This window comes from Marmota marmota, unplaced genomic scaffold (genome assembly GCF_001458135.2).
Source record: "Marmota marmota marmota unplaced genomic scaffold, marMar, whole genome shotgun sequence".
Classification (NCBI taxonomy): domain Eukaryota; kingdom Metazoa; phylum Chordata; class Mammalia; order Rodentia; family Sciuridae; genus Marmota; species Marmota marmota.
In genome coordinates, this window is record NW_026000057.1 from 40,623,392 (window position 1) to 40,650,190 (window position 26,799).

Below are 26,799 nucleotides of genomic sequence, written 5' to 3' on the forward strand. Positions count from 1 at the left end.
AAAGGGAAATTGCATGGAAATGGAAGGAGACCCTCAGGGTTATACAGAAGAACATACAAGAGGAAATGAGGGGAAAGGGAAAAATAATACAAGGGGGAGAAATGAAGGTCAGTAGAGGGGGTAGAGAGAGAAGAGGGGAGGGGAGGGGAGGGGGGATAGTAGAGGATAGGAAAGGTAGCAGAACAGGACAGTCACTAGTATGGCAATATGTAAATCAATGGATGTGTAATTGATGTTATTCTGCAATCTGTATATGGGCTAAAAATGGGAGTTCATAACCCACTTGAAGGAAAGTGTGAAAGATGATATATCAAGAACTATGTAACGTTTTGAACAACCAACAATAAAAAAAAAAGAAAATCATTCTGTTTAATTAAGGAAAATTTATATTATCAAAAATTTCCTAGTAGGATTAAGAAAATAAAAGCATAATTTAGAAATTAAAAGTTTAGAAATATAAGTTAATAAACTTAATACTTAGGATAAACAATAGATTAGACACTATTAAAATAAGAATAATTAATTAGAAAAGTGATCAAAAAAATTATCAATTAAAACAGAAACACAATGAAGTGAAATTTGAAAGAAAATTTAAGAAATATGGAAGAGAGGTTAATAATATATTTAACTGGAAATACAGAGAGAAAATAGAGGACATTTTATAAGCAGAAAACAAAGTGATTTTATCTAAGCACTTCTCAGAATTAATGAAAAAAAAGTGACCTTAAATGTAGGTGAAATAGTACTGGCAGTGCTTTCCTATAAAATGAGAAGTTGGGACTAAATATTTATCTTAGCTGCATATGGTATTGTTCCAAATACTATATTTCTCATGCAATGGCTAATGAAGTTATGATAGAAAGTGTTTGCTTAGCAACCATTGTCAAATGACCATAATCTCTCTCTCCCTCTTTTTTTTTTTTATCATTTCTATGGCCAGTGAAGCCACAAGCAATACTTAGGACTTTATGGAGAACAAATGAAATAATGTATATGAATGTAATTTAAAATTGTAAAGCATATGTTATTTGTTGAAGTAGTAGTAATAGTATATTAGCAATTGTAAGGGCAATAGTGATATCCTTTCTTTGAAATAATTCTAAATTGTACATTAACTTAAGTTGAGCTGGTCTTCTGTGATACATAACAATCCCCATGTCCACTTATGCATGTTCAGTGGGACTACCTAATGTCAGAGCAGTATCAGAACATTTTGAGATTTTTAATTTATTCATTGTATATTTATTCAGCAAAGACTTCATACACTAGACTAGGAAGTGGGAAGACTGACAAAAATATTTAAGTATGGTCTTTGTCCTTGAAAATTTCCAGTCTGGTAAGGGAGATTGAGCTAATATGTTATAGTTCTGAAAGTTCTTATGCAACTCAGATTTTTCTTTTGCTTCTTCTGACTTTTCACCTACCACTCTGTCTTCTGTCCTTTTCCTGGTGTTCATCTCTTAACATGAAGGTCAGGTATCATTTTTTGACCTGAAGTCTTCCCTTAGTACTCTACCCCCCATATGGGGTTAAGTATCTTCTACTCATTTATCAGAATATCCACTGTGTATGTCTATTATTGCTCATTGTTTTATAATCATATGTACATAACCATCACTATACTCAGTTATTTGAGGACTGGAATGCTACCTTATTCATTTTTTGTTCCATTGTTTGTTGTAGGACCTGTAATATAGTAGTAACTCAGTAAATAATATTTACTGAAAAAAATAAAAAAGAAAAAAATGTGGCTTGAGAGGGAATATAAATTACCTACTGAGAAATGATATCAGAATAAGAGCAGAATTCATAGTCTAACAATAGAAACCAAAAACTATAGCATAATATACTAAATATTTTGAGTTACCATATATCTTAAACTAGCTAAATCTTTATATTTTAAGTATGCATGATAAAATTAAGAGTATCTCCTAAAGGATTAAAATAGCATGTGATTTCTAAATAAATTGGTTAGAAAGTGGAATTAAAAATCAATCCCAAAGAATGCAAAAATATCACAGACAACCAGGATACTTAGAATACATATAAGACTATGGTAGAAATAATGCCATAAACACAAATATACTAAATTCATTAAGAATCAGAGATGACATGAAAGAAATCAAATAGCAGAAGAATGCTTATGGTATGGGGAGATATATATATATATATATATATATATATATATATATATATATATATATATAAATATTTATTCATAAACATGTAAAGAAGGCTCTTTGTTATAGGGATTGTACAGTTTCAATAAAATCAAGAAATATCAGAATGATGTCTTTAATTAAGAAGTAAACTGGGTGGTTGATACAGGATACTCAGTAGTTAATTCTTCATGTCTTTCAAAGAACTGAAAAACATACATTTATTTTGGAGAAAACTCAGATTAGATTTTAATTTGCTTTTAAATTAAGACATTATGGCATTCAATAATAATGCTTGTGATAATTTTGACTCTCAGAAAACCGTGTTGGCATTGCCTTATTTCTCTTGTATGCATTTTAGTTTTTAAACCACCTGCTGCTTTCATGCTTGATGTACTATCTTCAAATCATTAAAAGATTGCAGGAGTAAAGAAACCTAGTTTTTATAAGTGGCATCTTAGAAGTTGAGCCTTAGATCTGAAGGATGAGGAATGACTTCAGCTGTGGGAAAACTGGAATGTAGGAAAACATTTAAGCCAGTATCTTGTTACAAGATTTTTTTAAAAAATATCCCTACTGCTCATTCAAGGGATGCTTTTTTAGGGAATACAAAGAGTAGAATGAATTCCCCTATTTTCCCAGTTTCTAACCTGGCAATCTGCACCATCTGTATTAAATGACTCTATTTGCCCAATGGAGCAATAGAGTTTGTTCTATTAGCCTTTGTGAGATAAATGACTTGCTACAATTCTTCAGTTTAACTAACATGAAATTTCCACCATCCTGCCAGTGCTTAGTCTAGGTTTGAGTGTTGACAGAATGTCCACCAACATCATTGCAAAGACAGACACATAACACCCAATCAATGATTCTCCTTTCCTCTCCGTTTTTTCTTTCTTTCTTCTGAAATATATCCTTTCATTTTTTGGACACTGTTGGAACAAATGGATTTTTAAATAATTATTTTTTTCCTGGTAATTTTGAAGAATGACATAAATATTCACAGAAGATGTTACTTCATTATTTGTCCTGCAAACACAAGAATATATGATTGGAATAATAAGGTTATAATTAGCTACTATAATCTCATAATAAGAAAAGTTTTAGATATAATGTCTTCTTATGTAAAACTAGTGCATGTATCTTAGAGAAAAATTACACATATAAAAAATAGTTGGGCATGGTTGTGCAAGCCTGTAATCACAGCAACTCAGAGGCTGAGGTAGGAGATCACAAATGAGTGAGGCCAGCCTCAGCAACTTAGCAAGGTCCTAAGTAACTTAGCAAGACCCTGTCTCAAAATAACAAATGACAGAAAGGGTTGGGGATGTGGCTCAGTGATTAAGCACTCTGGGTTCAATCCTGGTACCAAAACAAACAAACAAACAAATAATACCTAATACCACTATCTAAATATAACTACTAATGATCCCCATTGTACATGCACATGCACACTCAAAAATGTCTACCAGTATCTATGTGTTCCACGTTTATTTGTAATCTTTATTTTTTTTATTATCAACAATATTTTGAGCACTTTTATGAAATCTACCAATCTATTAGTTATTTATAGCAGGAATTGAGCTCAGGAATGCTTTATCACTGAACCACATCCCAAGTTGTTTTTATGTTTTAATTTGGCACAGGGTCTTGAAAAGTTGCTTAGGGCCTCGCTAAGTTGCTGAGGCTGGCTTTGAACTTGTGATTCTCCTGCCTCAGCCTCCTGAGCCACTGGGATTACAGGCGTGCACCACCACCGATCTACTATGAAACAATATAGAATGATTTTCTTGAGTAGGTCTATAAATGCAGATATAAGCTGCCAGGTCTATAAATGCAGATACAAGCAATCATAGAGCAGAATTTAAATTTGTCTGTAAGATTAAAATATTTATGCCTATCAATTATAATTTTAGTATTAGGAGTAAGAATATAAAATTGCAAGTCAGCACAGAATATTTCATAGTTCTCTTGAAATTACAAGATAAAGGGAATTTACAAGATAAGGGAATCTTACTATTGTTTCAAAATTGTAAGTTGTGTGTACATTTGAATGTAAAAATTTTGTGTTTCAACTTTGAAATAAGATGCTTTCATTGTAAGAATCTGATCCACACATGAGTATCTGCCAGAGTTGGTTGGGGACATTCCGTGGCCTCTCAGGTTGTCTTTACATCTTATTTTTTCTTTAGGGATTTTTTGTTATATTTTTTAGGCACACTTAACACTGTTTCAAAAGAGTCAATTTTATTCATTGCTTATATCATATCCTAAAAATTTTCAACATTTTTAGTATTCAGAATAGGGTTAATGAAAATCCATCAGGATATTTTGAAGTTCATATATAATAATAATGCTGTAATGATTTACCTTACAAATGATGCATATTTTTAAGACTGATTTTTTAAAAAATAAAAGATAAAAAATAAGACAGAGGCATTATAAGACTATTTTCCTGAAGAAGTACTAGTACATGGATTGCCAAATTGAATCCAATCTCCTTTTAAGGGTGGTAATCAATAGTCAAAGAAAAGCTGAGGGGGATTTGAGGATTTTTATATTCAAGTTTCTAACACTTTCTTTAACAAAATAGGGATCTTAGTAAATCAGTTGCAGAACAAAGAAATCCAGGAAAACTGACATGCAGTATGAATTATTTTGGAGATTATTGAAAAATAATTTTTTCCTTTTTGCTTTCTCTTCACTTTCTTGAAAATTTCAGAGTAACCAAATTTTTCTTCCCAATTTTTTCCATTTTTAGAAATTAAAAGGATTTAATTTAAAATATGCAGTTTTCAGCTATATTTAGTAAAGAATGTTATTGTAATTTTTTTCCAAAAATAAATACTTCTTTGGTGAAATCAAATCAACAAGAGAATTCTGGTACATCTATAACATGTTTTTATACTAAATCAAGACTACTTGTTCAGTGGATTAGATAGAGGGAAATGAATGGGAAAAGGGGGGTATGGGGGAAAGACAGTGGAATGAATCTAATATAACTTTGCTATGTATGTATATATATACACCACAATGAATCTCAATATCATGTACATCCACAAGACTGAAATCCTAATTAGAATAAGTTATACTCCATGTTTGTATAAATATTTCAAAATTGACTCTACTGTGATGTATAACTAAAAAGAACTAATAAAAATAAATAAAAAGTTAAAAAGACTACTAATCTAAGAATATTTTGCATATTTCATATTTTAAAAATATTTCGACTTAATCATTTTGGTCAATAAATCATCTCTTTGGGATTATATTTCAAACAATTAATAATTTCAAACAAAGCACTTGGCAATCAGAAAAAAATGCTAATGAAACAGAAAATGCAGGATTTTCTTGTTTGTATTCAATTTTGGCTTAAACTTTGCCTCATGGTTTTCTGAGTTCTCAGAGTGTGACTAGTAGAGAATTGAGGGTCTTCTAAGAGAGAAAAACATCTGATTTTGAGGTAAACACTCTTGGATTAAAATCATTGCTTTCATGATTAATAGTGTATGACCTTGGGAAAAGAACTCCCTTATCCCCAGCATTCCCATGTATAAAACAATAGTGATAGTAGTAATAGTATCATTCTCTCCAAGAACTGAATCATATAACTCAAGAAACACAACAGATAACCCTATGGTATCAATTTAATAGATAACCTTGCATAGATATTTCTGTAGATATTCTTGCTTACACAGGTGTTAATTGTCAAGATCTGAATTGCTCACATGACTCCTAGGTGTCTGCCCCTGCAGCACAGACAAAGGGAGAATTATTGATCTTCATGACTTACTGGCTTAGATCAGGTCAATGTTTTCCCAGAATCTGGGAAGATTTTCTTGAGTGGTCTAGAATTTAGCTTTCTATCTATCTTAAGTATATTTAAGTGAATTACCTTGCTCTAGTAATAGTCATTACTGACTGATAGACTGATTTACTCATGAGAATTCTAAACAAAATAAGCTCTGTTATTTTATCAGCAAGGTATTTTCTGGATATGTTCTATTAATGCTGCTGTTAATCTCAAGATATCACTATTAGTAATGCTTGATTGATAGTAAAAATGAGGACCAACCTTTATGCTGCTTAGATTTAGATCCTTTGATCTCACAATCCACAAATATAAGCATAATTAGAATATTTAGTAGTATTGTGTTTGATAGAAAATGCAACTGAACTATGGACTCATTAAAATGTTTAAGTTTGCACAAAATGTCATTAGTAGAATTGGGATTTAAATGTAGACTTTTATCCCAAATACTGTGCTTTTTTTTTTCATTATACTATCATTCTTTTTTAATTTTTTTTTTATTTTTTTAGTTGTAGATGGACACAATGCCTTTATTTATTTATTTTTATGTGGTGCTAAGGATTGAACCAAGTGCCTCACATGTGCCAGGCAGGTGCTCTGCCACTGAGTCACAACCCTACCCCTTATATTGTCATTCTTTAGTTACCAAAAGGTTCTAACCAGTGTTTGTTGAATACCAACTATGTTATTCGTATTGTATTATGCAAAGTAAATTCAAGGTGAACAAGTCAAACCTTATCCAATCTTAGAGTCTTGTGGCTTCGGATCATAGTTATGTTAGTTATGTTAGTTGCCTGGGAGACAGGGGCTCTTATATCAGCCCCTAAATCCTGAAACTGAAAGACAGTTTTGCTAGAACTCTCAATGCTTTAAGTGCTTAATAGGCCCAAAGGTCCTTGCAAATAAAACCTATGTAATCTGAAAACAAAATATAAAAACAAAACCACAAGGACCTAGCCAGTGAAGAATAACAGGACACTTGGAGAAGGAAGTTGAAACTTATAAGAGGGAATTGACACTGGGTGAATTTCTCTTTTATTGTGGATTTGGGCTAGAGGGTAGTCTGAAACTGTCACTGGCTCGGATGTCTAAAACTGCTAAAGTAGCTTCACAGTCTTTGTGACTTCAAGAATAGGATAGTGAAGGGAGCGGGGCACAACTATCACAGGAGAGTGAGAATCTAATGTTGGAAAAGAGAGGAGATGCCCCGTTCTGTGTATAAATACTCCTGAGTCTGTGGCTGACTCCTGAACCACACATGCTCAGAGCAGGTTCCAGGAGGCCAATTGAATTTTGAAAGAAAATGATTTGGAGCTGCTATCTGAGATGGAGTTTGTGGTTGGGAGTCCAACCAAATTAATTGCTTTCTGAGACTCATTAATTGCTTTAATATAGACTGGAGAACTATAATGAAGTCCATATATTCCATAATATAATGTTATGATTTGGATGTGAGGTGTTCCCCAAAAGCTCACGTGTGGAACAGTGCAAGAAGTTCCAGAGGAGACATAATTGGATTGTGAGAGTCTTAACCCAATCAGTGAATTAATCTCTGATGAGATTAACTGGGTGGTAACTACAGGCAGGTGGGGTGTGGCTAGAGGAAATAGTTAATTGGGGGTGTGGCTTTGGGTTATATATTTTGTATCTGGAGCTTGAGTCTCTCTGCTTCTTGTTCACCATGATGTGAGCTGCTTCCCTCTGCCTCACATTCCGCCATGATGTTCTGCCAGCCTCACCTTGAGCCCTCAAGGAATGGTGCCGGCTTTCTATGTACTAAGACCAATGAAACCATAAGCCCTCAAATAAACTTTATCTCCCCTGCATTTGTACTGGTCAGGTCCTTTAGTCCCAGCAACGAAAAAGCTGACAGAAACATATACCATTCATAATGTATGGAATCTAATTCTAAATTGCACATTGTTCAACCTAATGGATGATCACCATCTTTTATCTGTGCTATGTATTTGTAAATTCTTCATGCAACCTAGTGGATGATCACCATCTTTTATCTGTGCTATGTATTTGTAAATTCTTCATGCAGCCTAATGGATGATCACCATCTTTTACCTGTGCTATGTATTTGTAAATTCTTCATGTTTTTTTAAACACTTTACTTGTTAGTCCATTTGCCCATTCCACTTTTCCACAAGTTCAACTTCAGTTTCTTCTTTAAATTTGTACTTGATGTCACACTTTAGAATCATTAGCACCTCGTACAGGGTTTAGCATAAAGGAAACACTCAGAAAAAGTTTTTTTTTTTTTTACTTAAATACTGAGTAATAAATTTAAGGTCCTTTGCAGCTTCCTATATAATACCACATAACTATTTTCTGTGAGCATCTTATAAGGAAATGTGGTTTAGTGATTTCTTTTTTACTTCCGCTAATGATGTATAAACACAAGTAATGGTATCACTTACCCAGATTTTGGCCAGTCTATTTGTGGGTGTTTTCTTCCTCTCTGGGTTCAACATAGCCTCAGTGTCCTTGAATATGAAGTCCTAACATAACTTAAGTTCCTCTTACTTTCTCTACATACTGTTATGTTAGCTAATAAGGTGCACACATGCTGTACAATTAATTTTGTGCCAACAAATGTACATTTCCTTCTAGGTATAGTCTTAATCTTGCATCAGAAAGGTAAAACCTGAATTAATAAGTTTGCTGAGGAACCACTTCAGATATTTTTTTCCATAAAATAATTTTATCTTATTAAATATAGAGCTAAATATATGATTATTCCTTAAACTGAAAGGTTTAGTTTACTGTTTATATGTCATCATGAAATTGTTTTTAGTCATGAAATTTAATTTTCTAATTTCATTCTAGTTTTCTTTGCAAAGGAGATAAATGATATAAGTAAATTTTATGCAGATGGGGACATGTTTTTGTCTGAAAGAAAATAAATCCCAATATTTATGAACTTGTATGAAATAAGCAAAAATAAAATGAAGATAAAATGTAATACCTAAGATAAAAGATATCTCCAATTGCTAGCTCTCATCATATTATTAACTCATTATAAACCCTTCAAATTTGTAATATGAATTTTCTGAATTATCTCAGTATTTCAGGAACAATTTCAGTCAACTCACAATGAGACCAGTAGTGATTCATTTTTATGTAGATAGCTGTACATATCTCTTTTCTTACTGGCACAACACTGACCTTAGGGGAAAAGTGGACATTTAATGAAAATAACACATATTTCCAAGGGTTCTAGAATCTTCACTAAAATATCATTTCTATAAAAAAATACAACTTATCCCTAAAATAATCCAATCAGAGGTATTTGAACTTACCTGACATCTATCATCTCTTCTGATGTGTGACGTCATGAATTCAAAGCTTTTGTACTTCAGTTTGTCAAAGAAATGAAGTTAAATCTAGAATTGATGAACTATATGAAATACACCATTCCTTAATTTCCTGGACATTTAGTCCTAGGAATCTTTGTACAAAAAACAAAACAAAACAAAACAAAAACACTTAAAAAAGGACTTTTATGTATTCTCCAGTATGAAAGAAAACTCCATACTTGATCTTTGATCATAATTGCAATATTTTGGACTTACAATATTTAGTTTTCAAAAGATTATTTAAACACTATCTCAGTTGATCCTCACAACAAGTCAACCAGATAGATAACACAGATATAATTATGGAAATTACCCTCAGAGAAATAATGTTTGTAAAATTATATGAAATTCATCAGAATAGAAGCCTAAACAATTTATTTTTTAAATTCACTTTATTCTTTCCTCAAAATATTTTGTAATAGGGTAAGGAGCTAATGAAAAAAAATTTTTTTAAAAAGCATTTGCTCACTGAGACTAATAATAAAATTAAAATTGATTTTGTAATATTCTTAATTAACTAATTCAATGACTAATACTCCCATTGAAATTAGATAGGTGTGATCTTTGTCATCAGACTTTCTAAAGAGCAAATTCATTAGTAATTAAACCATAGCATGAAATTAATTTTAAATACCCCACGTCCTGTCTAGAAAAGCCACCTCACCAATTGTAATTTAAATAAAATCCTTTTGTTGGTCATAATTCCTTGCAGCAGCAGAGAAACCTTGACTTCTTATCCAATTTGGTAATGGACAATTTATTTTGGTTAGTAATTAGGTGATTGCTTGGGACATCCTTCCCAAACAATAGGAGTTTATGTGGCCCACAAAGTATTGTTTTGGTCTGGTTTGTGAATTAGCTTCTTTAATCAATCTGATGTAGTCGTTAAACAATGGTTCATATAGAGGACTTTTAACAGGGAACAAAATGAGTATGAGTTTATATTTCCTCATATCTCAGCAAGATCAAAGGACTCAAAGTGGTCCCTGTGCAAGCACTCTGTCCAGGTTTCTGATTCTGCCTCCTGCTGCTCTGAGTTGTAGCTATTCCCAAATGAGTTGTGGTCTTCCTTAGCCTCAGCCTTCACACGTGCTGTATACCCTGTCTAAAACAGACTTTTTTTTTTTCTCTTTTACTCCTGATGATCTTCTACTCAGCCTTTAAAACTCACGTCATGTCTCCTTCATCCATTGAGTCATTCCTGCCTTTCTGGAGTTGTTACACGCATCCTCTCTGTCTTCACCTAAGTCTGTCATAAGCTGGCATTTATCACATCCTTGAGATGGTAGCTTTGCCCTTTAGTCTTTTACACTGGATTCTGAACCTTTAGATATTGGGGGCATGCACTGGCATCAAAGGGCAGGGCTAAATCCTAGTGCAGCACTTACTAGCCAAATGGGCACAGACAAGTAAAGAAATCACTCATCTGTACACTGAGGCTAATAGTAGTAGGTATTTAGTTAATCAGGTATTTAATGGATTAAATGAGTAAAACTCTTAGAAAAGCTTCTGGCATGTATTATGAATTCATATTAGATGAATTCAATGTTAGATACAAAAATAATTCATCTTTCTGCCTCCAAATGAACATAGTACCGGAAACATATTGGCTTTCTAATAACAAGTGATTTTTTTTTCTTTTTATACCTGGGGTTGAACCCAGTAGCACTTAGCCACTGAGCCACATACCCAACCTTTCTTTTTTAATTTTTCATTTGTTCTTTTTAGTTATATGTGATAGTAGAATGTATTTTGACATACATATATGGAGTATGACTCCTATTTTTCTGGTTGTACATGATGTGGAGTTACACTGGTCCTGTATTCATATAAAAATATAGGAAAGTTATGACTGATTCATTCTACTGTCTTTTCTGCTCCCAACCCTCCTCCCTTCCCTTCATTTCTCTTTGTCTAATCCAGTGGACTTCTATTCTTCCCTGTTTTATATTTTATTTAGAGACAGAGTCTCACTAAGTTACCTCCTAGGACCTCGCTAAATTCCTGAGGCTGGCTTTGAACTAGTGGTCCTCCTGCCTCAGCCTCCCAAGCCACTGGGATTAGAGGAGTGTGCTGCACATTAAGCTAATAATGGGTGATTTTAAAGTTCACTTATATGAAAAATCTGAAGGTAACTCTAAACAGAGTCATCTTGTTGTTATACTCAAAAGGAAAGATAAATCTTTACTAAAGCTTATAGTTATTAATGCATGAAAAACAATGTGATTTTTGTAAAAAATGAGGGACATATTAAGTGAGATATCAATTCTTCCTAAACTCACAAATTCTTTGATTTGAGCAATAAACAAATAAAGTGGAATAACAAACAGCATTTAGCTTCTAAGATTTAAAAATTTACATTTAAACTATAAAAAACAAAGGTAATTACTGAGATGTTGTGTTATGAATCAACATTTGGTCATAGGAACAAATATTTTCTTTTAAATCAAATTATAAACTTAACATAATTCATTGCAAATATTGTGATAGTAGGTCTTCTCCATATGAAATTTATATGGAAAGATTAACAGATAAATTATATGCAAAATATCTTTAAAATAGAGGAATGGGTGACTTGCTCTGTTATATCTCATCATACAATTAAAATAGTGGAACCAAAACACATCACATCTCTAAGGTTGATAAGTTGGAATTTCTGAGCATCAAAGAAAATATAGGTAGATAAATTTTTCTAGATAATGAGGTTAGCTACACAGTTAGAAAAATAGGGATGCCTTATGCCATTTGCTAAAATAAAATATAGGTACTCAAAGAAATATAAGGTAAAGGAAGAAATAAAAGTACTAGAAGAAAAATGAAGATGACTCTATCTGATCATAAGGAGGGTTGTTGTAGGCGTAAACTGAAAGAAAATAAATAATTCACAAAATTGATAGAGCAAAAACATGAACATTGTGATATACCTAGTGGGCAGAGCTCTAATTCTGAAAAAGGAACATCTGGTTTGAAAAAGCTTTTCTACCATGAGAAGTGATACTCCATGGATGTATGATATGTTGAAATGCATTCTACTGTCATGTATAACTAATTAGTGTAATTTTTTTTAAAAAAAGCTTTCTGCTGCTATGTATAAGCCTCAGGCAGGGCATTTAACTTCTATATGCCTCAATTTTCTAATCCATAAAATACTTAGCAATAGCATTGTTACTAGAAGTATACAATGAACACCACATGATGGCTTTTGTGGGGAGAAAAGAGGTCATTAAATACTTGGTACAGTGATAAAGCAAATAGAAAAGGAGAAATATTTAAAATGTATGATATACAACGATTTTACACCATTAATATATAAATGATTTCTTACACCTTTACAATAAAAAGATGAATCACGAGTATGGATTTCAAACAATAAACAACTGATGACAAACTATAGTCAGAGATTAAGATTGTTCCTAATTATTAGAATCAAGTGTGCGTCTTCATTTTTAATTGTTCAAATTGTCTACAATGAAAATTAACAACAACAACAACCAGGGAATTATTTATTTTATTTATAGAACAAGAAATGTAAGTGAATATGTTGGCAAATTCTTCAATTCCAAGGTCAACTTTTCCTTTACTATCTAAATTAAAGGACTTAATCCCCTGTCTTGCATGCCTTCAGGAAATTGAGATTCCTTTAGAGTATTTTTAAAGATTCCTAGGATGTTCTTACATGTCCTGGTCTTTTCTTATTACCTTCAGTCCTGAGACCCTGGCTTTCTTGTAATATCTTTTCTCATCTTGTAACTGTTCCTTCTTGTCCTGTTTCAATCAACCCAAGAAGGTTAAGAGAGAAAGAGATAGAAGGAGAAAAGGGAAAGGGGGGGGGTTGGCATTGAAGCAATCAGTTGCCTAGATTTTGATGAAGATATCAGCATACTATTCTCATTACAGTGTAAAAACAGACTCTTACCAGAAGTGCACACTATAAGACAACATACAAATTTCATGCCTTAAGTTGTTCTATAGTAAGGTGTTTGTCATCAGTGTAGTTCCTGATATGAATCTGAGGCAGATTTTATGGACATATTTTAAAGGGAGACATAATGAGATTAGTTTACAATAATCCAGACTACTATTTCAAATAGATTGCTATTCCTATTTGTCTGTGCGTCTACCTTTTTTTTTTTTTATTCATTGCTCTCTTCCTATGACCTTTAACTGGGAGACATATATAAAGATTGCATGCTAATGTTTCAACTGATTCCTTTCATTGTTATTGGTAAGTTTTATACATAAGGTTCTTATTGTCCCTGTAGAAGGGAGAGGTAAAATCAATTTCCTCTTTAACATATTGATAAACAACTCCAGATATAAGAGGTAGGGAGGAGAAACTAGATTTACCTTTGTATGACCTACATAGGAATGCTGGAAAAAATTAATTCCAGAATATTATGTCAACATTCCTTGAAGTCGTGGATATGATTTACATAGTAGGTCTTCTCCATCCACCTAGCTAAGCTACTTTCATCTCGATACTGTAAATTGCTTTCATTTTCCCCCTCCGATCTGTGTGCTTGAGGGATTGTTGTGATAAATTATGGAGGTACAGAACTGAAAATGGTGTGTAGATTGTCTAAGAAATTGAGTGCAGTCAGCCTTAAAAGTGGTGGATGATGTGCTAAAGCAGCTACTCACCCTGGCCATGTCCCATATGTCGTCAATGAACAGCTGCTTTTAACTTTGCCTTTTGCCCAGAGCATGAGAGCTGCTGGATTTATTGAATTAATAACCACTCCATTATGTGTGTTTTGTTTTCCTGTGACCGTGAAATCTGGCTATAATGTTAGGAAAGTGTAAGACAGGTCTCCTTAACAAACAAGGCGGTATCTATTTTTTGGGTCATTATTTAATACTTAATCTTTTGGGTAGAAAATAATAGGGAAATCCTTTCAAATCTGGAATAGAATGTTTCTAACAATATTGAGTTAAAAAGAAATTTTATGGGTTACGTAGATAGATAGAAGCTGGCTTTCACTATGATTTGTGGGCTAAAGCATAGCTACTGACTGCAATGTGTGTATGATTGAATGGGGTTTTGTTGTTGTTGTTTAGCCTTATTTTTTTTAAAAGCAGAACGTTATGTATATTTCTTTTATAGACAAACATCTAAATATTTTCTGCAGGAAATGAGGGCAAAATAGAAGACCATCTTCCTTATGCACCCTGGGTCATTTCCTGAAGAGTTTTGAATTGGACACAAAAGGCAGGATTTTAACAGAGGTGGAATGCAGCACATGTGGAAAAGGTTGGACCCACGACCTTTAATTCTTTTGACCAAGAAGGTGCGAGATAAGTCTTCTATCAAGAAGTTGCAGTCGGGGCCATTATGATTAATGGTGCTTTTTTTTCATTTTTTTTTTCTTCTTCTTCTTTTTGTAAAAATCAGGCCAGCTCACTACTGTTCATGTTGATTCCCTAACTTCTATCCCTTTCAATCTGATTTTATAGAAAAAATACAGAACGTAAGTGAATACTTTTGGCTCAGCTGTTTCACCTCCTGTTTATTTCCCTGTTGCTACTCCAAGTGGCAGAAATGGTTGTTTTGAAGAGTTAGAAAATAATAGTTTTGAAATTTTATTTTGGTCTGCTTATTCCCTGAAAATAAAAGTAATAAATATAATGAAGTTTGCTATATAAAAGGCCTAAAAGATTACCTGTTGAAAATCCTTTACATAGGAGGAAACTAAGGTCTGGAAAGATTTAATTTGTCTAAGATTATAGACATTATTCTAATAAGTTTCTAATGATTTCTAATTCAAGGTTTCACCTATCACAAGAAGAAAAGACCTGTATTTTTAAAGAAACCAATGTTTCTCTGTTAATTTGTTTACAATACAGAAATTTCCCAAGTTACTAAATAATGAAATAAGAACCTTTCTAGCATTCTCTTCTAAAATCATATTTTTAAGCTGGGACTTAAAACTATATTAAAAATGAAGGATCATAACAATGCTTGACAAAATATTATAAGATGCTGAAATGTCTTCTGAATCATTTGCTCAAAATTACGTATCGTTTAGCAGAGTGTATTTTATTTTTATATCCGGTAGTCCAGCATAATTATTTTAGTGCCCACTGTAAGCTGGGCACTGTGCTATGTGCCACCAGTCTTCAAAACAACCTTCTACTACAGGTATTATAGTCCCCACTTTACAAACTAGAAAAATGAGAATAAGTATTTTAACAATTTGCTTAAAGTTATAAAAATAAATAATTGTCCTGGGATTCAAATTCAGTTCTATTCCAGTTGGAAGCTCAGTCTCCTTCTACTACTTGCTTATATGTAAAAAGTGCATTAAATGAATTAGGGCCCATTCCCCACATAAACAATGGAGCAGAAAATTTACTACAGTTGACTTTGAAATATATTCAAAGAAAAACTGAGGGAATGGTTCTTCTCCCAGGCTCAACCCTTCCACAAACACAGGCTTGGACACACATGCTGTCACTCAAGTTATTATGTGAAATAGTATTGCATGACTACAAATTGCCTTTCTTATTGGTTAAAATTCAAGAATATCCACTGATTTTATTTCATAATTTTATTTGTAACTTTGGGGAGCAATTTAAGGCAATGAAAATGTTTTCAAATCATAGAATTCTAAAAATAGTTATTTTAAAAGGTAAAAATGAGATTATGGAAGCCAAATGTTTATTGTGGTGTCTTGCAAAAGATATGAGAAAACAGAGATTTGGGAATCTGTTTGGTAATATTTAGATTGTTAGGTGGATTAGAGTGGTAATTGGATCATTGTTTCTGTTTCTAAATTTAACATGAAAATGAAGTAAATTATTCACCATAGGAAAGCAATATCTTTGGAGGAGTTTAGAAGTTATTTGTAGAGAGACTGCTTATGTGTTTGCATGGACCCCACAGTTCTCCCTCTCGCTCAAGTGGTCTTGGTTTGGGTGAGGTTATATGGCCACCATATTGTGAGATCACCACAATATCACATGATATATTATGCAGTTATTTCTCCAAATAACTGGAAAATTCTGACTATAAATTGCCTTGTTTTGGGGGCCAGTTCTATAGTTGCATGTGAATACTAAGATCTGACATCTAAGTACAGATTCTGAGACTCCATTTCTTGTAGATGCTGCTGGGATCTTCTGTAAAGCATGTGATGGTGGCGAGACAATCTTGAATTGATATAATAACCAATTAAAAGACACCAGCTCCCTGCATCTTAGTTCAGAGAGTTGGCTCTAACAATTACTGTGCAGAAGAGGTAATGTTTTAAGGAGGAGAACAAAGATTACAATACTGAAAACCTATAATTTGTTTATTAGAGAAATGTTAAGTGAAAGTTTACTTTCTATTCAAACTCTATGACCTTTGACCTTAACTAAGCTAACAAAGAAAACCCACATGGGTATGAGAAACACTGACAATAGATCTTAATAAGCTTTCCATATTTCACTTATTTACTTAAATTTATATATAAATAGATAGAATGTGCTTACTTAGGTGATAATAGTTATGCTTCACTATACGGATTTTATTTATATTAGGTATTGCATTAAATGAAATTAGACACTTGAAGCCCTTGAGTTGTCTGTATACATGGACACAGCTGGACCAAGTCCTGATTTACAAGAACCACAATGGCACAAAGGACAGAAGGTAAAAAATCGGTTTCCAAAAGAGCCACACTCTAGAGAAGTCAAATTTTACTTATTAAATTTTATTTTTCAGGTTTTAATTGTGCTCTAAGTAAACAGGTTGATGTTATAACATAGACACAATTGCAGTGTTCTTCATTCTTAAATCAATAGACTGGCTGCATTCTGCAGTGGCTGGGTTTCCTGGGTGGTCTGTAAGAATTGCCCCAGGAGGTAGGCACTGTCATAGTCTAATCCGGATGTTACAAAGGTATGTAAAATGGCATGTCTTGCAAGTTTAGTTTATGTGTTGTCTGGTCTTTCAGTGGAGATAGACATTCTTTCAAGCTTTTTTGGAACCTCTGTGGAATGAATGGACTTGAAAAGCTATTAACTTTGATTTTTTTTCATAAAGGAGATTAAATGAGACCCAGAGTTTATTTAGAAATCTACATGAAGAAATTTACAAGCTGTTTGAATTAAAATGCAGGTCTGATGTTTGTATGTTGAATCTACATATGACTTTAGTTCTATTATAATTTTTTAAAATTGTCCTTGCATCACTCAACAATGTCTAATGAAATCAGTTTTTAATGCTTATTTTTTACATTCGGGGAACAATGAAAGTGAATTTGGGGCACACTGTGGTTTCATGAACCGTCAATTTGGCAATATCAGAAATAGTGAAGTAATAGTAATGTTTCCATGGAGCCAGGAAGCAATGCTGTGAGGAGCTGCCTCTAAGACGGTTTGGGAGGCAGAGTGGAATGCCTCCTAGCTGGGGAACTGACAGCCCGTGGTGAGGCATCCACTGATGTGGCAGTCCAGCACCTGCCCTGCCTGCAGCTCAGGAGAAGCCACTGTCAGTCCAGTAAATCAAAGTGGCATCTCCCTTAAGAGGTGACTGAAAGGGAAGCAGTCCAAACTGTGCATTCCAGTCCTTACTGGGCCACCTGGAATTTCAAGCTAAAGCAACTGGCTTTTACTTAAAATGCATCGGGAGCCTGGTTCCCCAGCGTGACCTTTCACTCATTTTAGAGAATTAAATAGAGCTTACCAAAGGGTAACCTTCTCTCTTTTTCATGCACCTGCACACATCCCAAACCAAGAGTGTGGAAACTAAATGATCCTTGAAAGCAGGGAAACAACGTTGACCTTTTGTGAGTTAAGTCTTCCTGGAAAACATCTGGGAGGAAAGGTCTGGATGATATTGAAATCAATGTCAAAAGAACTGATAATTTGAGAAAACATTTAAAGATTTGGAGTTTATTTCTAGCAAAGGCCCAAACTCCCAGGAAAGGAAAAACGTGCCCAAATTAAATGAAAAAATAAAATCTATTCTTGCCTTTATACAGATGGAGTGGAGAGAAAAAAAAAACAAACACAAAACCCTCTGCCAAGTAATTATTTGAGGGTTACTAAAATGAATATTCTAATAATTTCATTATAACCAGTTATCTTCAGTGAGAAATTCTGAGGAGATGTGCTGCTTAGAATTATTCAAGTAAGAAATCCAATGTAAATGGTTTTAATCCTTTCTAGTCAAATTAATATGGTGTGGCTGTCTTGCGGATACAGACTCAGTTATCTTTCTTGTTGACACGTATAAGAAAATTCCAACTGGGCACACATGATTTATTCTTTATATCTGGAGCCGTGCTGTAATCATTCACCCCTTTTCAAGTCTAGTTTGGCAACTTTATCTTGCTTGCAGTTTGCATTTTTGAAAGTGAAAATATATTCTGCAGCTTTTGATGTGTTGATTGGTAGGAAGGTAAAGACAGCTGCACACAGTCCCCAGAGACAGGGCTCAGTGGCTAAATGAAGACCTCTAGTGCTTTCTTGTTAGCCAAGATAGATCTACATCCCGATGAACCACAACTAGTCAATAGCAGCGGCTCTCAGCGCATGTGATCAGAAGCTACAAATCAGTTTTCCCTGGGACTTAGTTATCGGCATATTGTGCCGTAGGCCATGGCCTGCTGCTGCTGGCTTGACTGTAATTTTTCCCCCAGTGAAGTTTTTAAAGTCGCAGGCTGAGACTGGAACCGTGCTCTCTTGGCAACAAGGCTGTCACTAGCCTGCCAGATATCAATTGCCCATCAAATAAATTGCTACTTTAATGTACTCAGCCTCTTACTATTAAGGAAGTTGGATGCTAGCAGGATTTCCCATTGTTAGGTTTTCCTCTCCAAAATTTATTTCCAAATGTCTCCTTGCTTATAACCAACACTTGTATATTATACTGATGGATGGCCGTGGGTTGGCCTGTTGCATTTTTAAGTCTCCATCATGTTTGTCTGAAGTATTGCAATAGCCCCTGTCTAGTTCTCAATGTAACTAGCTTCATCCTATCTAATCCACCTTACTTCCAGAAGTATCTTTCTAAAATATAGATCCAGTCTTCTTTTAAAATATCTCTTTATATATCTCCTTGGGTCCCTTGAAAATCTCCTTGTGTTAGGGCCTAGGATACCCTAAGAAAATATCACTTTTATTAGGGAGAATTGCTTTCTTTGATCACAAGACTGAACCCTGAAAGCAGTCAAGTGCCTCTTCTTCTTTGTAGAATTGTTTAAATTTAGACACCAAGCCATGCTTGAAATACTTGTGTTATTGACAGCATCCCCTCTAAGAAAAGCCTGCTGCTATTGCATATCCAGGGACCTGATGGGGCCACTCTCATCTTCCTCTGCTCTGATGGGATGAGATTCTCAGGGCAACATTTTCCACCTTTTCCACCAGTGTGAGCTGTTTGCTGCTCTCTCCACCCCAACACACTAATACATAGTCATAAACATCAAACTCTGGAGAGCAGTGTTTATGAATGATGCGTGGCACCTTCATCTCCAACTGCCTACCTCTTCCTGTCCCAGGATAGTCCAGTAGTGGCAAATTAAAGCTACTCACAGCTCTCTGAATATCTGCCTTTTCAAGCTGGGGTGCATAGTACTTGCTGTGATTATCTTAGTATGGATTTTTCTTGTTTGTCTGCCTACTAAACTCTAACTCATTCTCTAATTATCAACTCAAACATAACCTCTTCCCTGACATTTACAAAGGCCAAAGGGGGAAAAATATGTATTCTCTCTTTTTTAATGCTCTTTTTAATATATTTATTTTTTAGTTGTAGTTGGACACAATACCTTTATTTATTTATTTTTATGTGGTGCTGAGGATGGATCCCAGGGACACACACGTGCCAGGTGAGCACTCTACCACTGAGCCACAACCCCAGCACTGCATTGTTTTTTTAAATGAGAGAGTTTGTGTCTGTTTAGGAAAGAAGGTGGGAGAATGGGAAAGATTGATAGCCTGGGATAATTGATGGAACCCAGTCCAGAAGGAGATGATAAAGGGCAAGATCAAAGGCACAGAAGGAAAGCCTCATCTTCCTGCCCATACCCAGCCCCCATGGATCATAGCCATTTGTTCCCTTCTTTTTCTCCCCACTCCAATTGAATGGTGGCCTAAATCACCATCTTCCCTTGCTGCGATCACTATAACATAGTCTTTTAAGTGATCTTCTTATTTCCACCCTTGTACATTTAGAATAATTTTACCCCAGCAGTAAGAATGAGTCTTAAAATGCTGATCTGATCCTGTTACTCCTTGGTCAAGGCCTGCCATCTTTCTCTTAAATTCCAGTGGGTCATAGCCCACAATGATCACCCTGCTCTTTGTCTTCCACTTATCAAATTACCTTCTGATGCAATATTTAGATTGGTGATTTATATTGTTTATTTACACCCCAACTATCATGAGAGATACATGAAGGAAATTTTCTTGAGTTTACTTTTCTGTTGTATTCCTTGTAAATAAGACACCGAGTGTATCCTCAATAAATATCTGTTGGATGAATTAGTAAATTTTCCCATGAATGCTTGTATACAAAAATGGTATAGAGATTGGCAAGCACAAACTATATGACATCCATGCCTTTGGCAAAAAGTTTGGATATTTCTGATAAAAGTTCCTTTCAATAAAATTTCTTGACTACTCACTAAACTTACTAAACTTGGATAACTATCTCAGATGACATTATAGTTTCTGTGAGGAAATATTAAGGTCATTATTATCACATATCCCAGTGATTATTTCTTAGATTTTTATTTTTCATTTTACCAATGATTATTGTTTGCCATTTCCCAAAATATACTAGTAGAATGATTTTATAGTAATGACTTCTAATAAAATGACATGAAATTGAAAAAAAAAACTGCCAAGAGAACATAAGCAAAATTGGCAATGCTTATAAATTATGATTGAACAATAAATATAAAGAACTTCATAGTTAGTTGCATGTTTACATGTTTATGTTTTGATTACTGAATGTGGAGAACCTGCAATTAAAATTTTTATTTAAAAAGGTTGTACCTTATTGGTGTTCAATTTTTTTCTTTATGGACTATATTTTATAGTAACACATAATGTAGGATTACATTTTTTATTTTAAACTCTGAGTTTATCTCTTAACTCTGTTTATAACCAGGACCTGATTTTTATCTCTTTCAACACATATGAGCCAAGAAAACATTTTCATGGCAAAAGACATTTATACCTCTGTGTCCTGAAAGAGCACAGTGGTGGCTGTTTGGACTTGAACATCATGTTAGGGGAGTCAAGTCACACATTTCTCAATGCCATTACGCAAACAGAGGAAGAGCAAAAGCCAGAGCCTACAAAAGTAATTCTTGGATGGCTTGAGGAGTATGTAAAATGTGCTCTATAATTTTCAGCCTCCTGCAGTGCAAGTGATTAGCTAAAGAAACACTTTGAACCTGTTAGTTGTACATCTTTTAAACCATTTTAAATTATGGAAAAGATAGTCCTCAAGAAATTAATTAAAGTTTTGGACAATAATGCAATCAGGGATATCTATGTTTGCAGTCTTTCCTCTCTGCTTGCATACATCTTTCTCTGTCAAGTACATCAAACAGCTAATTAGCCCCATTTTAAGAGCTTCTCTGCTCACATCACTTAAAAGGATCTCCAGCCTGCCTTCTTAGAGAGTTCACACTTGCTATGCACTGGCTTTCTGAATGCTTCTCAGGCTCTGAAAGAATCTATTCGTTATCTCTTGGAGGAACTTTAAAAGTCGATGGACTTCCTTACCACAAATTGATTTTCTTTGTTTTCTCACTCATGATCAGCATTTTATAAATAATCTTGTAAAGGTTGCTAAACCTATTTCACCTAGTATTTGCTTATTTTAGTTCAATACCCTTGGTTTTCTGAAGACATCTGAAAAACATTAGAATGACTGCTTTTTATTAAGACATGTGGTACCAGGAGAAAAAAAAATTACGAGACTAAAGTGTTTCTTTTATTTAGAATAAAGTGTTACTACCATGACCAAAGTTCAGTGTTTCAAATACCCATTTTAGAAATAAGTACAGGTCACATGATCTATAGATATCACATGTTAGCACATGTTAAAAGTTATAACCATAACTAGAGACAGAATTTCTGACTCACAGCTTCCATGAATCTGAACTATCACATGACATCTCAAGTTGACTATAAAAATAACTCAAGACGCCAGAGTGCTTCAATTAACAGCTGAAATATTGTGAGATTTTAACACAGGTGATAAAAAGAATCAGAGCCACAAATAGATACATGGCTGTGAATTATAGCTCTTTCCTTAAAGGTTTACTGTTGAAGGCAGATGTTGAGAACGCTTTATCTCCTTATAAGCTAAAGGAGAAGGGCAGGGTGTGGTGGATGGTACTGGGAAATGTTATATTTACATAATTTCTTGATCATTTCAATATCTATATGAATACGACTGAAGAAAGTGGGTGTCAAGTACACCAAGAACAACCAATAGTGATGGGGATGGAAACCCTATAGCATCTTGAGCAGAAGAAGGCACTCAGAGGAGGCAAGTGCATGTTTAAGAAGTAATGACAACAATATTAGGTATCCATTGTGAAACTGGTGTGCTTTATGCCTCATTGTACATGTTTTCATCATTGTGAAGGTTTTGAAAATATTAACTCATTAAATCTTCAAAACAACCTTTTGAGATTGGTACTATTATTAAATATTGTCACCCACTTTCCAGTGTAAAGACCGATGTGCAGAGAGTCTCAGTAACTTTCTCACAGTCACATCTAGTAAGGGCTGGGTTTGGGATTTGACCCCAGGCAGTTGGGCTCCAGAAACCTGTAATCTTAAAATCCTGGTGGAAGAGTGAAAGGAAGAAATAATGGAAATAGATGAAGGAGATGGGGATGGGATAGAAGTGAGATAACAAGTTAAAGCAGAAAGGAAGACTCAATAGAGACTAGAAAAAAGCTATTTGTTTTAGTGACACCTAATATTGTAACTTTAATGGAGGGTCAAAATGTTTAAGGAGTAAAGGAAAGAATGGTGGGAAAAAGATTTCCCTGAGGAGTGTGATATTTGACCTATGCTTCTGAAGTAAATCATGCTGGATTTAAGATTTTTTATTTTCCCTTAAGATTTCATTAAAACCGAACCCCTAACTTGTATTAATGCTTACTAAAGTATATTTTCAAACCAAGCAGAAAATTATTTCAACAAAAATAAATATTATGGTTTCAAAGAAGAGGGAATGAAAGCCAGGTTGATACATGAACTATACAAATAAAGTGAAGAAAAATAAAAACACATGAACGCTTAAATTTTTTGCTCATATGTTATTGACAGCATGATCATAAGTATCTGTACTTTGAAACTATGCAATTGAAGCATTGTGGCTGTCTGCATGCAGGTATACCTCAGAACAATAGATAAGTGGTTTCAATGCTCAAAACAACACAAAACAAGCATGTTTGTAGGGTGGCAATTGCTGGACCGAGATTATTTTTCATTCTGTTCTCCTTGGGAACACATTATGAAATAAGTTCCCATTCCATCTGGCTTCAGTGGCCTGCACTGGTAATGGCTGCGTCTTAAGGTGTCTGAGTAACCCATGCCATGGGAGAGACTCTGAAAAGTTTAGACTAGAGGCCACATTCATTGTCATCTAATTCAACCAATTCATTTTGAACTTGAGGAAATTAGTGCCTTAGAAGTTAGGATTATTCATTCATTCTACCATATCACATTTACTATGTCCCTGCCCTGTGTCAGGATCTTGTCTGTGATTGTTTAAGGTCACATAGCTAATGAGTGGTGGTTAGGAGCAGTAAGATTGGTGGTCACTCCACTTGGGGCTCTTCCCATCAAATCATACCATTACTCACTCAATGCTATTCCTTCAATGTGGTTTTGAAGATGTATCTGGCCTTGGTCATCTGTACAATTTCTAGATGTTGGATTCTTGCTCTTTGTTTTCAGGATAGGTCCAGCCTAGCAACATTTGTCATGAGAAGTACTGTTCACTGTTGCGAGTTTGCCATTCTTGGATTTTGATATCCATGTCCTATCCCACAGTTCACTACTAATGATAGCTTAAAAGTGGCATAAGTAAAATTGGAGATACGCTTATAAGAACAGCAATTACAAATCATCACTGGTAGTACATGATTTTGTTGGCCTCGAGATCTTTGCTAACTCTGTGCATTTAAGGTATGTGTTTAGGTTTTAAAAAATTTTCTATACTTGGAAAAGAAGTTACCATTTGATTCAAATGTATGATATGTCAAGATCATTGTATTGTCATGAGCAATTAATAAAAAAAAAGAAAAAGAAAAAGAAGTTACCTAAGCACATTAAGCAACCTTTGTTACAACATTCAAAGTACATAATAATGTAATTCAAAAGTTGCCCTCAATTTATTGTACTCATATTTTAATGGTGAAATGGGTTTTGGATTTGAAATGCAGTATTTGGTACCAGTGCATTCCTACTTCCCTCTTGATTGCTAAAATATCATATCCATCTTCCTTTAATTTTTATGCTATTGTTGGATTATATACCTCTCATCTTTGCCTCCTTTGTCACTTATAGATACTTCTATTCTCCAATGCTAATTTCTCCATGCATAGTCTGGACCTCAGACCTTGCATTTCTGGGACTGCACCATCTATTATTGGTGCAATAACAGTTACTATCAATCTATCAATGAAGGATTTTAGATAACTACATTATATATGGCTGGTGAATGCCTGTCAGCTAATATGGTAAATCAACTAAGTATTGTTCATGTGTTCCTGATACATAATACCTCTTCACTTATATCTTTTGGTTGGTGCTGTTTGACTCACCTGTTTGGTGTTCATTATCTTCTTGTTAGATAAAATGCATTGATTGTCTTGCTAAGGATCTTTTTGTATCAGATGCTATACACATATTTGTCTTTGAATCATTGGTAATTTTGACTTATTTATTTCTATTATTTGGTGTTGTCTAAATACTTATAACAATGCTGAATGGCATGTGTGGGCCAGGTGCTGCCATACCCCATACCTCACTTCTGGACATGGAAATTTTGAGTCTATTTGCCAGAATATTTTTAGTGAGTTATTCAGTCATTTTTCCTTTAATCCAGCTGTATTTTTTATTCATTTTCAAAAGAACATTGTAGGATTTGGATCCAAGTTTCCACTAATGGGAGGGACTTGACACAGCTAAGTTCAGCTTCTGAGAAGGGACAGAAGAGAGTTGGCTTTATTGCTGATCCATCCTGATCTCTTGGTTTAGTAACTGGGTTTCTGCCTTGTTTCTGTAACCAGTGCCTGCCTTAAATCCACTTGTTTCACTTGGGTTCCTATGTTATTTTTCCATGCTTTAGAGTCTATCTTGAACCTTGATCTTGGATGACCATATAGTTCCTTTAGGACAGTTCTGTGTCCTTGCATCTACTCTTTAGATCTGAGACTATGTTCTTGAATCCATACCCAGCAACACGGACCATATATATTTACATAGCTCTCTAATTTAAGCCCTTGTTTTTAGTCAGTTCGCATAGTATCATCATTTTTGTTTACTCACCTGGTTTCCTAGGTATGATTTTGGCCTTGAAAGATCAGGAATAGTCTGTTTTATATTTTCCACAATACAGTGGCTGCTTAGCAAATGTTTACTGAGTAGGTCAACTACAAATTATTCTGCCAATTTTCTACGTATAGAGTGTCTGTTGCTTTTTTATTATTATTATTATTTCTCTGATACTGTATTACCTGTTATCACTCTGGAAACTACCTGATCACTGCCATCTATCATTTATTACCATAAGCCCAATATCTCAATTACCATAACCCCCATTATCTGAATTACCATAACCCCAGCATCGGATTTCCACGCCTTGCAATTTCTGTGTTGTTCTCCAGTGCATGATTCCCAACAGTGGGCACATTTACCTCTCAGCTTCCTAGTTCCAGCCTCTCTTGACTGGCTTCTTCATTGCATTGGCCTACTGAACTCAAAAGTCCTGTTCTGGCATATTGAAATTACTTTTAGTTAATATTTTTGAGTGCTACTTAAATAATGTATTATTCTAAATAAAAGATGTTCATCTAACCATTAAAAAATAGGGTCATAAAAATTCTAAAGAAATAGATGAAAGTAATTTTGGTATCATTTCTACTAGATCTGAACGGTTATGAAGCCACATATTTCCCCAGGTAGCACCATAAATAGTAGGAAATTCAGGAATTTTCACATTTATCATAGGCTTTATTGTAACCATTAAATTTTAGGTTCTAAGGGTCTGACAAAAAGAACTTATTCTAAACGGTGCAAAAGAAGACCAAGTGAGCTGGGCGTGGTGGCACACACCTGTAATCCAGCAGTTCAGGAGGCTGAGACAGGAGGATTGCAAGTTCCAAATTAACTTCAGCAATTTATTGAGGCCCTAAGCAACTTAGAGACACTGTCTCTAATAAAAAATAAAAAAGGATGGGGGATGTGGCTCAGTAGTTAAGCACCCCGGGGTTCAATC

The 26,799-nt window shown here is 34.3% G+C and overlaps 2 long non-coding RNA genes across 4 annotated transcripts in view; one reads left to right on the top strand and one right to left on the bottom strand.

Annotated features, from left to right (window-relative positions):
* LOC125619810 overlaps window positions 1-26,799 on the bottom strand; it is a 261,670-nt gene that overhangs the window by 186,159 nt on the left and 48,712 nt on the right. The gene's annotated exons all lie outside the window — the stretch shown is intronic.
* The window catches only part of LOC107141397, a 62,396-nt gene that overhangs the window by 35,017 nt on the left and 580 nt on the right, over window positions 1-26,799 (top strand). For 2 of the 3 annotated variants that reach the window (XR_007351413.1, XR_001503440.2), the window contains exons 4-5: window positions 14,462-14,674; window positions 16,854-16,965. This is a non-coding gene — a long non-coding RNA (uncharacterized LOC107141397). The remainder of the gene's footprint in view (window positions 1-14,461; window positions 14,675-16,853; window positions 16,966-26,799) is intronic. The other variant, XR_001503441.2, reaches the window with a different exon arrangement.